Consider the following 13,202-nt stretch of genomic DNA (forward strand, 5'->3'; position numbering starts at 1 on the left):
TTTTCTATTTTGCTTGTTGGTTTATTTCAAAATATGTATACTAAAACTTTTTACAGTTCATTAAGGGAAAAGACACCACAGAAAAATGGATAAAATTTCCAACAGAAAAATAAATATAAATGTCCAATGAATACAAATATTCTACTTATACTTGCTAATGACTATTTTAAGACAAATCAAAGCAATGATATTTATCTTACCACACTTAAAACACGATAAAGTTTTATAAAATGTAATGTTTTTGAAGCTATAAAGACACAGTAACTCTCATTCATAATCAACTGGAGTATAAATTGGGGGTAGACATTTAGAGGGCAATTTGATGTATTTGTTAAGATTGTTCTAAAAGGGCATTTTTTTAACTCAACAATTCTGTTTCTAAGAGTTTATCTTAAGGGTAGAGTATATATATAAAAATAACAAATATACATTTGCAATGGCAAGAAACCAAAATAACAGGGAAAAAAATGTTATCAATAAGTAAAGGAATCATATACATTTATTCTTTGAATATTATAATACATATTAGAACAAATTTATATTTTGATATACATATTACCAAGATATACATAGTGGGAAAAGTGAGGTGTAGAATAGTATGATCCTGTTTGTGTGATAACAAAGCATATGCAGTTATTGTTATATACACATCAAACATTTCTTGAAAAATATGTAAGAAACTGTTAGAGATTATCTCTAGAGATTTAGACTGGTGGAAGGGATATAGAAATAGTATGCTTTTTACTTCATTGTCTTCTGCACTGTTTGTTCATTTTTATCATGTGCAGTTATTATTACTACTGTTATTCTTATTTAACAAATACTAGTTTACATGCCAACAATAATTATAACATATATATATCTATATACTATATGTAAAATTGCATAGATAAATAGAAAATCAAATAAAAATATAAGCTGTCCTAATAGCACAAGGGACAGTCACCTAAGCCAAATTATAGACATATATGTGTGATGATGGGTGGGTCAGTGGAGAGGTTTATTGGAATGAGATGACATCTGTACTAATTTTGTGTGATAATTAGGAATTAGGTAAAAAAAGAGAGATGTAGGGTCTATTCCAGGTAGAGGAGACATTAATATATTAGATGTTAGTTCTGGTTAGAGTGTGTTGGGAAGTATTAGGATGGAGAATGAGAACAATTGAAGATGGCGACAAAGATAGAGACCAGATATTATGAAGAGCTTTGCTTGTGATATTAACTACATTATACTAAAGTCTCAGAGGCTTGTTGTCTTGGAAATAATGAACTAAAAGATTCACACTGTGGTGGAAATGAATCAAAACAGGTATTTTTATTTTAACAAATAACAAAATGTTCCAAAGGTTCAGTTTCAAGCATTAATAATTAGGGAGGAGGAATCTCCCTCATGTTCCTCAATTCACACATTTATGAGAATATGACACACCTGGTGGTCTGGATACCAGACTGTTCTACTCAACGGGGAACCTGCTATCCTATGAGAGGTGGGGGTGGATTTTATTTTCCGGAATCCACTTTGTCCAAGACTGGTAATAAGAGACTAAGGAAGAAAGGATGGCTCCCATGGTAACGAACCAGTTGTGCTCAGAACCCTGTGGACATTAGTCGCTGAGAGAAACAAAGGCAAACTGATGTAGGTCAGCAGGCTGCCCTCTGTTTTACAAAGTACAGGGCGAAATGCACAGGTTTTAGAGTAAGATCTGAATTTTCATGCTGGCTTCATCACTTGTTTGTTCTGTGACTATAGGCAAGTTAATGAATCTTTCTGAGATGCCAGGACCTTTAAGGGTTGTGTAAAATACTACATACAAAGCACTTAGAACTAACATGTTCGGAGTATTGATGTTAGCTTTTATAATTACAACTACTCTTTCTTCTACATAAGCCCATGAGCATTAACATGATCTTTGTCATATTAATTATAATTATCATTATCCATTCTTATCCATGAATCTTTCCAGAACTTTTGTCTCCTTCAAGAATCCACTGAATTATTTTTATTATTCTTTCTTCCCTATGAGCCAATTGCTGATTATTGTTTTTGCTATCTTTATTATTTTGACTGTCACTGATATTATTATTTCTTTGCTCTTCTCCGAGAGTCCTCCTAGGTTTACACTCCTCACCCTGTCTCCACCTTATGACTTCTCCAGGCCCCACCACTGGAGGGAGCAGCAATGCTGACACACCACTACTTGTGCGTTTTTTACAGACCTACCCAGCTTGCTTTTAGCAGCAGAGAAGAGGCCCAAAAAAAAGCAGAATAGAATAGATCTCCTCTCTCTACTTCCCATCTTACCCATCCTGCCCCTGCTTGCCAGGGGCATTGGGTCTTCTATAGTTTTAGAGTCTGCTTTCTCTCCATCTTTCCTCCTAGGTGGAATGATTGGAATAAGTAAGCTCAATCAATAGGTAAAAATAATTCAGTTCATTTCCCCAGCAAGCAAAAGAGGGTCTAGAAGTAAAGAGACAGTGAAAGAACTTCTTTGATGTCGAAGTAATCTATGAACAAAGCTCCAGAAATTCACAGACCCAGGAGCTATGAACATAAGTTAATGAGGACAATTTCTTTTAACTGAGATTTTATACTGTGCCAAGCACGTTACATCTTTACTACACTCATATAATTTTTGTACTCTTATTATTCTCCTTCTTCAGATGAGGGAACTGAGGCTGGAAGTAATTAAGAGAGTTTTCCAAAGTCACAGAGGTGATAAGGGGCATGGCTGGCGTGTGTCCCAGGCTTGTCTGAATCTTGGATCGGGAACTTTCATCTTTACAGCATACTACGGACAACAATGTGGTGATTTCCAGGAGTGGGAGGTGGAGGGACATATATATAGGGGAGATAAATGGTGATGAACAAAGACTTGACTTGAAGAAGGATGAATGCATAATATGGTGTACAGAGCTATGTTGTAGAATTGTCATCCTAAAATCTGTACATTTTGTTAACCAGTGCCTCCCAAAAAAACTAAGTTAAAAAGAAAAGAAAAAAAAGATGTAAAAGGAAAAAATGAAGTTGAATAAACTTGTGACAGAGACAACTCAAGGTTATTTCTATTCATATTTAAATAATTACCTAAGGTCGTGATTTGTTATAATTTTCTCTAGTATTTTCCTTTTAAAGTGTTTAAAGTGTGATTTGGCAGCCTTCAACTTTTGTTTCCACTTAATGTCTTTAAACCTTATTAGTTGTTTTCTCTATAGTTTCCAAGCAAAAGGTCCATAGAAGAATACTTAAAGATATTATTTTTTACTGTTTACTTACTGCATGCTAGGCACTTGATGTACATCATAACTAGTCCTTATAACAACCTTCAGAATTTGGTTTTATTATTATTCACTTCCATTTGACATAACAAGAGATTGAGGCTCAAGGAGTTTTAGTGGGCATGGAAGGACATGCAGCTGGTAGGGGCAAAATGAGGGATTCAAATCCTGGGCTTGCTCATTCCAAAGTTCATGTTCTTTGCTACATTATAAACAAACTGTGCACCGTACTACCTTGCCTCCATGTAAAAATGGTTTATAGCTTGCTTTTGACCAAACAAAGAGATATAAAACTACCATTGTGCATTAGCCTTGGGATGATTAGTGGGATAAGTCTAATAGAGAGTCCAGAACAATGCTGAAGGCCCATGAAGGAAAGCAAGTGAGTGGTGAACTGTTGACAGACTAAGAAGTCCCCCCAAGAGATTGTATTAACAAACTGTTCAATCTGGCGGTGCCTCCTTCAGAAAAGTGACCTCTAAACCACTAATGGCACACTGAGTGGCACCTGGAACTAAGATGGGCTACAAGGAATAACTTTATTCCTCTTCTATGAAAAGTTTATAATGAAATGTTGGAAGAAGTAAATAAGGTTTGAAGTAGTTGTGGAGTAGAGACAAGCTCAAATATAAAGAAGAGGAAGGTAAATAAAGTCTGAACTCATCTTTGTGTTCAGAAGGTTCTCCACAAGGAGATGAGACACTAAAAAGTCTTCTGACAAAGCCCTTGCTGAAAAACACTCAGAAACCATAGACTTCCTTAGCTGGTCTTTCCTTGGCAGATTCTCTGATATATGCCCAGTGCATCACCCTAATAAATTCAATTAAAAAAAGTTGATTATTTTAATGTTATTAAATGGTCAGTAGTGTGATAATGGTGATGCTATTAGCAAGCCTCAAGCTGGCCCTTTTCTATGTGTTCTAATGATTGTCAGGTCTGATGCGGTGCCAGCAACAATTGCTGCCGAGGGAGGAGTCTTGTGTAGAACTTTTTTGAGACCTGCCACCATCTCATCTGCTCTTTTTTCCTCTTTGAGCCTGGTCTCATTTGGCTGTTCTCCCTTTGCTATGCCCTTAGCTGGAGTGCCAGCCAAGCCCTTGCCCTTTACATACCTCACCTGGAGACTGATATGCTTTTTCTCTTTGCTTGGCTGCTAGGGAGAGGATTTATACGTATTGGGATTGCTCAACTACAAAATACTCAGCTCCATAAAATTCCAATTTTTGGCCTGACCAGGTGGTGGCACAGTGGATAGAGCATCGGACTGAGATGCGGAGGACCCAAGTTCGAGACCCTGAGGTCACCAGCTTGAGCACAGGCTCATCTCTTTGAGCAAAAGCTCACCAGTTTGGACCCAAGATCACTGGCTCGAGCAAGTGGTTACTCGGTCTGCTGAAGGCCTACGGTTAAGATACATATGAGAAAGCAATCAATGAACAACTAAGGTGTCGCAACGAGAAACTGATGATTGATGCTTCTCGTCTCTCCATTCCTGTCTGTCTATCCATCTCTCTGACTCTGTCTCTGTAAAAAAAAAAAAATTCAATCTTTGCTTTCTGTCCATACTTACTCTTTTGTAGTGTTGATCTTTAACCTTTATGTTGGAGAATCTTCCTGGAAAAAAATCTACCTTTAAATGATTCATTTTTAAGTCTTAGGCTTAATATTTTATGTCTCAAATTACTTTAGTAGCCTGAGATAATCCACTTATGCTGTCATTTATCCACTATCAATAAAAACAGACTTTGCTTAACAATAAAACATATTATTTTTTTTATGTCTGAACTCTGGAACTCAGATCAAAAGAGAGATATTTACTATAAAGGTTTGAGCCAAATCATAATCTGGCCATTTCTATAATACTTTCTCAATTATTGTACAAGTGGTAGTGTTATATAAAATCACCCACTAAGGAAAAGTAAAATTTAATTGTGACAAGACTATTTCTAACTTAATCCTCCTCCCACACATACCACCTCTCTGGTCCTTCGATTATGGTAATAAGTAGGAGTAGAAAAGTAAAGGTAACCTTAATATCACCAACATCAAAATATGGTATCTTCAAATACTCTTAGATAAGAACATTTTACCTAAAAAAATAAGAGAGTGTCTTTACACATGAGTGTAAAATAGGCAGGTGAAAACCTGCTCTTCAGTAGTCGTATAAGCCAGGGGATAAATTTTGAGTCCTCTTAATGACTAGTAGCCAAATTATTAGAGATAACTAGTTTTACAAGAGTATGCTCAATCTTGGATATGTACTACAATAACATGAGGAGCTTTAGAAATACTCATTTCTAGGTCCTAACCCTAGGGATTCTGATTTATTTAAGGCGGGTTGCAATTTGGTCATGCCATGGGGATTATTAAAAGCTGTTAAGGTTGCCTGACTTGTGGTGGTGCAGTGGATAAAGTGTCTACCTGGAAATGCTGAGATCGCCAGTTCAAAACCCTGGGCTTGCCTGGTCAAGGCACATATGGGAGTTGATGCTTCCAGCTCCTCCCCACCTTATCTCTCTGTCTCTCTCTCCTCTCTCTCTCCCTCTCTGTCTCTCTCTCTCTCCCTTTCTCTCTCCTCTCTAAAATGAATAAATAAAAATTAAAAAAAAATTAAAAAAAAAAAAAAAGCTGTTCAGGAGGCCCTGGCCAGTTGGCTCAGTGGTAGAGTGTCAGCCTGGTGTGCAGGAGTCCCGGGTTCGATTCCTGGCCAGGGCACACAGGAAAAGCGCCCATCTGCTTCTCCACCCCACCCCCTCTCCTTCTTCTCTGTCTCTCTCTACTCCTCCCACAGCCGAGGCTCCATTGGAGCAAAGTTGGCCCGGGCACTGAGGATGGCTCCATGGCCTCTGCCTCAGGCGCTAGAATGGCTCTGGTTGCAACAGAGCAATGCCCTGGATGGGCAGAGCATCGCCCCCTGGTGTGCATGCTGGGTGGATCTCGGTCGGGTGCATGCAGAAGTCTGTCTGACTGCCTCCTCATTTCCAACTTTGGAAAAATACAATAAAAAAATAATAATAAGAAAAAAAAAAGCTGTTCAGGTAATTCTAGTTTATGGTCAAGATTTAGAATGATTAATTTATAGTTTTCTTATACAAAGTATATTATATGTACCCTCGTCATATGGGAGTTTGTAAGGAATGACTAAACAAGATCTGCTCGTGATTCATATCCATATTAAAGTTTGAAAAACACCACTCTAGAAGAAGTGTGAGTTCTTGTAAAGCATCTCCTGAGAAGAACACTTTTGCATCATCAACCAATCTACCCATTGACATTCTCGATTTTCTAAAATATGGCATATAATCTTGATAACCTCAACTGCAGAAAGCATCTACAGCAGTCTAACAGATGAATTTTCCCACTTCAAATAAAAAGTAGTAGACAAGATTGAGCATTGTTTCTTTCTGATTTGTGTTATAAGTGTGGATACCTTTGTTGGTAGTTTTCAAAGATTTGTGGATAAGAAGAGAGATGCAAAAAGACTAAATAACATTCTTGTCCATGTCTCTGAGTCTCATTTTTATGTCCCATTTATGTATGGATTCATATAGTTCTGAATTTTTTTCTGATTTACTTATTTCACTCCATATAATGTTATCAAGGTCCATCCATGTTATTGTAAATGATCCGATGTCATCATTTCTTATGGCTGAGTAGTATTCCATAGTATATAGTGGGGGGAGTGGTGAGGGGGTGAGGAAGGAGAGGGAGGGGTGGGAGCAGGGGAGGGGCACAAGGAAAACCAGATAGAAGGTGACAAAAGACAATTTGACTTTGGGTGACGAGTATGTAACATAATCAAATGTGAAAATAATCTGGAGATATTTTCTCTGAACATATGTACCCTGATTTATCAAGGTCACTGCATTAAAATTAATAAAAATAAGATTAAAAAAAGACTAAATAAATTGTAATCCCCCCCCAAAAAAAGCAAGAAGAATCTAAAAATCCTAGCGTGTTGAGTTTGATGTTGATTCCAAGAAAACTTTGAGAATGAATTATTAAGAAGATTATTTATCAGCCCTTAGAAAGGAACTTACTAATCACTGGGAACTAGCATGAGTCTAATAAAGCAAGTCTTGCCAGCTCAAACTCATTTTTGTTTGGATGGAAATTATAAGAGGAAGCTGCAAAAACCATTTACTTTGGCTTCAGAAAGGATCTTGACAAACACTTCTATGATATCTTTTCCAACGGGGTAAAGAAACAAGATAAGCTAATAGTTGAATATTTAACTCATTAAATGATCATATATGAAACATATGCATTTAATCAATTATTGTAAACCCAGCAAGATATGTGTTTCAATACTGTGATAAGGATAAAAATGAGACATTGATCAAATTTGGGATTAAGACCAAGCTTGGAGGTATATCAATATACATTGTACAACAGAAAATAAGAATCCTGTTTATTGTTATTCTCAGGCTTTATATCTGCATGATACTTTTCTAATTACAGAGCACTTTCACATGTATTCTTTCACTTGATCCTCACCACAATCTTGCAAAGTAAGAATAGCAATTACCTCTATTTCGAAGATATGAAAATTAAGATAGAAAGAGTCAGTAATTTGCCAAGGGGATAAATAGTTGTGAAGCTGAACATATTTATTTATTTAGTATTGATTGATTGAATGATTTATTTTTAGCAAGAGAGAGAGAAAGAGAGACATCAATGAAAGAACGATAGGGAAAGACAGAGAGGAAAGGAGAGAGATGAGAGGCATCAATTCTTTGTTGCAGAACCTTAGTTGTTCATTGATTGCTTTCTCATATGTGCCTTGACCAGGCGGCTCCAGCTGAACCAGAGATCCCTTTCTCAAGCCTGTGACCTTGGGCTCAAACCAACGTCCTTGGGCTTCAAACCAGAAACCTTTGGGTTCAAGCCAGTGACCTTGGGTTTTGAACCTGTGTACTCTGCATCCCAGGCCTATGTTGTATCAACTGTGCCAAAGCCTATTCAGACATGAAGCTGAGTATCTTTTTAAAAAATAATAAAACCCTTGTATTCTAATGTAGATGGGGTGGATATAAAGTTGTATAGTTCAGCTGTAAAATTAACTACATGACACAAAGTGAAGGCAAGGCTTAGAAGTACTTCTATAAGAGGCAGGGAGTTTCAATTAGCTTCAAACTTATTATGAACCTATAGTGTTATGCATTTGCTAAATATGCTATTGAGACCTCAAATGTATATTAACACAAGTAGTGTCCATCACATTGGAGATAATAGCTTCTTTACATCTAAAGTTAGAGCATCTCTAAGGTATTGTTTTATTCTGTTCAATGCATTTGGAAATGAAATGTTTAACTTAAAAAAATAGCAAAACTATATGAAGGATTTTGTGCTGAACATTTTCTATGGGCCAATGGGTATGTAAGCTGGAAGAATGTAGCTCTCAGAACATAAAATAATTTCTTTACCATTACAACTGAGAATTAAAGAGACAACCATTCCTTATAGGTAGTAAGTCTCCCATATCTACCTTCATGCCACTTGCACACGCCATCTAGAAAGGTTCAAGGAAAGGTTGGTTAGCTACTTGTTTGTTGTGTTATAGAATGTTTGTGCACTGTATCATCTCTGATGGTCTTTACAATTCTAAAATTTTTCAAATCTAGCATTTCTTCACTGTCATCAGATGTATATGATCAAGTCTAACTTTGAGACATTAATTGACAAAATTTCTAGGACTGACTGCTGGGGTTAAAAATGAAACAATTGCTTCTGTAATAATCCTGCAAAGTGGTAGAACTTTAGTTACTTTTGAAAAGTTTGTTATGACATGTTACCCTTTGCAGGATTTGGCTCAAGCTCAAAACTAATTTTAGGCCCTGATGCACATTGTTAGTTTATGATGTTATATATATTATTATTGGGCCTTTAGCTTGTGGTGCCAAAGACAGCCTTCTGAAAAAACAGAAGATTTCCTAGGAAAAGTAATTTTTTATAAGCCAACAGCTCATGTGAATCTTTTGAGTTTCTCTACACACACACTTACCATACCCAATTTAAAACACCACTCTAATCAGAATACTATAGAGTGAATTTCCCACAATATTATATAATGCTCTGGCCTAGAGATCCTTGTTAGGGGTGGGGGGACAACTAAAGGAACCTCCTACTTCTGCAGGCTTCTATTGACGTGCCACAACCAGTCAGTCATGTGGTTTCACTCTCAGAGATTTTTACAAAATGAGATTGATTGAATCACATTATTTCCTTTTTTAGGGGAGGAGAGAAGGGGTTGAACTAGCAAAATAGAGTGACATAGACTTCTGGGATGGAAGGGGAGAGATCAATACTAAGTTTGGAGACATCATCAAGTCATCCTTCTTAATAAGCCTAGAGGTCAGTTTCCATTGATAAAGAAGGGAAATGAAGAAGAAAGGAGAGGCTGAACTGGATTTCAATAGGAGAGCCACATGTTTAACTATGGATAGCAAGTTAGATCTCTGAGACACCTCTTTCCTTAGAAAGTGCACAGTCAGTATCTCAAGATAGCATGAGATAGTATAACTTAGTGGTTACAAGAACAAATTCTGAAGCTAGACTACCTGGGTCTAAATCTTTTCTCTAATACTTTACTTAAGCAGATTGCTTAATCTCTATGTGGCTCTGTTTATTTCTTTGTAAGAAATGTGAATAATGATAGTACCTATGGTATAGACTTATTGTAAAGAATAAGATGCTTAAAATGTACATCTCCAGAAAAAGCCTAAAAATTACTAACTGAATAAGAGTATCATTACCACAAAATAAATTTAAAAGTATGGTGCAGCCTGATGAAGTGATCGCACAATGGATAGAGCGTCGAACTGGGACACAGAGGGCCCAGGTTCGAAACCCTGAGGTTACTGGCTTAAGCGCGGGCTCATCTGATTTGAACAAGGTTCACCAGCTCAAGCCCAAGGTTGCCGGCTTGAGCAAGGAGTCAATTGGTCTGCTGTAGCTCCCCAGTCAAGGCACATATAAGAAAGCAATCAATGAACAACTAAGGTGCCGCAATGAAGAATTGGTGCTTCACATCTTTTTCCCTTCCTGTCTGTCTGCCCCTGTCTGTCCCACTCTCTCTCTCTCTCTCTCTCTCTCTCTCTCTGTCACAAAAATAAGTAAGTAAGTAAGTAAATAAATAAATAAATAAATAAAGTATGATGCAAAGGTGGTGGTCAATGTAATAAATATTTATTAAATACCTCCTATTTCCAGATACTGTATTATCCAAGGTTTAATACTGGCTTTTGAATCTGGTGAAATTGGATTTTAATGTAAGCTTTGTCTTTGGCTCTGAGCTGGGTAGGCTTGAGCCTGTTACTTAACCAGTCTGGACTTCTACTTTCTCATGTGTAAAATGGTAATAATAATAGCATGGGCCACACAGGTTTGTTGTTAAGACTAAGTAAAGGAAGCCCTGGCCGGTTGGCTCAGTGGTAGAGCATTGGACCGGCGTGTCCCAGGTTCAATTCCCAGTCAGGGCACACAGGAAAAGCGCCCATCTGCTTCTCCACCCTTCCCCCTCTCCTTCCTCTCTGCCTCTCTCTTCCCCTCCCGCAGCCAAGGCTCCACTGGAGTAAAGTTGGTCCAGATGCTGAGGATGGCTCCATGGCCTCTGCTTCCGGCACTAGAATGGCTATGGTTGCAAGGGAGCAACGCCCCAGATGAGCAGAGCATTACCCCTTAGTAGGCATGCCAGGTGCATCCCAGTTGGGAGCATATGGTAGTCTGTCTCTCTGCCTCCCCACTTCTCACTTCGGAAAAATACAAAAAAAAAAAAAAAAAAAGACTAAGTAAAGCAGTCTCTATATGTGTGTCATATAGAGTGGGACTCACTAAGTGCTAATATATTACTTCTGTAATCTGGGACTATATGATGAAATAAATGTCAAATCAAGTTTTAAATAAATTATCTGATAATACATCATATGCACAAGTAAAGGACAAGAAAGAATTAAATTGGCAAGAATTTGTGTGAAAAAGAGTAATGGGTTTTGATTGGCCACCAGTTTTCTATGAACCAACCTTATGACTTGCTTACCCAAGGACTAATGTTATTTTAGATGGCATTAATAGAAATGGTGAGTTGAGATCCCAGAAAATCATAATTATACTATCTTCTCTACTCTGTGTTGGTCAGATCACTTCCAATATACATGCTTAGATTTTGCTTACATGTTTCTGGATGGACAATGACAAACTCATTGACAAACTGTTCAGAAGTTGTGACTCACATTATGAGGTATAGGAAAACCCTTCCTTGAGAATGAGATACAAACAAACTTGGAAGGGAAATACTAAGGTGATAGCTGAAACAATTCTTTCCTTCTAATGAAAATGGTTGCAGAACACACACCACATCCAATCTGTCAACAAATCCTGTTGGCTCTTTCTTCAGATTATGTCAATAATCTAATTATTTCTTACCACCTCTCTGCTACTGTGACGACCTAACTTACCTTCTTTCGCCTGGTTATTTCAAGAGCTGCCTAACAGACCTCTCTGCTTCCACTCTTGTCACTTAGTCTATTCTCCACACAGAAGACTAGATGACCCTATTTAAATGTAAGTCTAATCATGTCACTCTAAGTGGCTTCTTATTTCATTCAGAATATATGTCAAAGTCCTTACAAAGACTTAAGGTCTTGGTTTGTCTGGCTCCCATTATCTCTCTGACCTTGCCCCTATTTTACCCTCCCTCTTTCTTACTCTCCTCCAGCAGCTGTAGTCTAGTCACAGCACCTCAAAGCAGTCAGGCATTTTTATTTGTTTGTTTCAGGGCTGTTGTATTTGCTTTTCTCTCTTACTATAACCACTTTGCCAAGGCATCTGCATGGCTTGCACCTTTATGTTGTTGATCATCATAAGTCAAATGTTACCTTCTCAGTAAGGTATCTCAGTCATATTTTTTTAATTGCAACAATTTCCCCACAAAACTCACACTGCTTATCGCCTTTCTCTGCTTTGTGTTTCACTACATCATTTATCATTGTTTAATATTCTATATAATTATTCTCTATAATAATATATAATTATTCTATATAAATATTCTATATAATATTAAATAATATTAATTATATAGAATATTAAATATTTTATATAATTATATAGAATATTAAATAGGATATTTTCTGTATGAAGTAAATTCCATCTGGATTGCAACTTGAACCAGAACTAGAGCCAGTGAGTATGAAAGAAACATAAACAGACAGATATGGTATCAATCAAACGATTTGAAATTATCATATTGTCTCATGAAGTGGTGAGCTCTCCATTCCTGGAAGTGTACAGAAAAGCTGTGTGCCTTCCTGTCAGTTCTGCTGTAAATGAGATTCTATACAGGGTCGTGGATTGGACCACACCACCTAAATAATCTGTAGCCCTGAGAAACTGGAGTCAAAGGTGTGTGAGTTTAAGGATAAAGGGGAATTTACAATTGTGTTTTTAGAACTGGGAGAGGATCTTTGGCCTTTGTTCCTGGAGTCTCAGAAACAAATTGTTCTCTCAAAGGTCCATTCCACCCTAATTGAGATTCCATTTCCCAGAAATTACCTAATGCTGGGCTGATGATTAGAGGCCAGTCAGGGGTAAAGGGACTGATTCCCATGGCAACCAGGTTGAAAAAAAACATACCACATGGAATATTGTCAGCAACAAGCTAAGTTTCTATTATAAATAGATATTTAATTCATTGAGATAGCTCTGACAGTTGAGTAGAAAAATTAAATCAGAAAACCACTCTTTGTCTTTAAGTATTTCACAGTTAATTGACAATTATTTTTCCCTTCCAAAAATGTAATACTTGGTTTTCTAAAAGAAAGAATGATATATGTGTTTTTAGAAAACCAACTAACAGTCCAGTGTCACAATATTTCTCACTATTTGTTTTTCTCTGAAAGCTTTATCAAAATTTTCTGATTGTGTGAG

The sequence above is a fragment of the Saccopteryx leptura genome, chromosome X (assembly GCF_036850995.1).
Source record: "Saccopteryx leptura isolate mSacLep1 chromosome X, mSacLep1_pri_phased_curated, whole genome shotgun sequence".
NCBI classification, from domain to species: Eukaryota; Metazoa; Chordata; class Mammalia; order Chiroptera; family Emballonuridae; genus Saccopteryx; species Saccopteryx leptura.